Source organism: Citrus sinensis, chromosome 9 (assembly GCF_022201045.2).
Source record: "Citrus sinensis cultivar Valencia sweet orange chromosome 9, DVS_A1.0, whole genome shotgun sequence".
In the NCBI taxonomy this organism is placed as follows: domain Eukaryota; kingdom Viridiplantae; phylum Streptophyta; class Magnoliopsida; order Sapindales; family Rutaceae; genus Citrus; species Citrus sinensis.
In genome coordinates, this window is record NC_068564.1 from 14934478 (window position 1) to 14935226 (window position 749).

Sequence of the window (749 nt, forward strand, 5' to 3'; positions counted from 1 at the left end):
ATACAACTTGACTTTGGACAACTATTCTTCACAATATACTCATTAATCAAATTTTCAAGAGAATTGAGTTGATCATTGCTGGTATTTCTTTGCCCTTGATTTTACTAGTGAAATCTAGGTGGTTGAGCAGGCCTATTCTGTCCACTGGATGCTGCAACATGTTAATTGTTATTGCTCCATGAAAACGTTTCGGTATTGTCTCCATCTAGGGTTGTAAGTGTATAAGTAAGAATTATTTTGGTTTTGTTTGTTAAAGTTGCCCACATAGTTAACCGAAGTTGGATTTCAAAGACAATTATCAAATAAATGACCTTCTCCACAGTAAACATAAGATACCTAAGAAATTTAGTTGACAATTGCTAGAGTAGTAGTCATAGCCTTTACCATATTTGTTAATGAAGTCATAGCATCTACATTATGGACTCTTACTGTTCCTTTTGTGTAGCTTGTCTGGTTGATGGCCACTGATAGTTGTTATTAGTTATCCTCTCAAAAATTTCATAAGCCTCATTGTAAAATTTAGACAACAAGGCCTCATTGTAAAATTTAGACAATAAGGCCCCATTTGCTAAAGCATCCACCATCAATCTAGTGCTTGGGTTGAGACCATTGTAGAAAGTATCCAATTGTATACAGCAAAGAATACCATGGTGATGACATCTCCTATGTAACTTCTTGAATCTTTCCCATGCATTATACAAACTTTTACCTTCAAGTTGATAGAAAGATATGATCTCATTCCTTAATTT

General features: G+C 34.3%; 1 non-coding gene across 1 annotated transcript; it reads left to right on the top strand.

Annotated features, from left to right (window-relative positions):
* The first annotated feature begins 642 nt into the window (after positions 1-642).
* Positions 643-749, top strand: LOC112496276 (small nucleolar RNA R71). The gene has a single exon (XR_003062785.2). It is a non-coding gene; the product is annotated as a small nucleolar RNA R71 (small nucleolar RNA).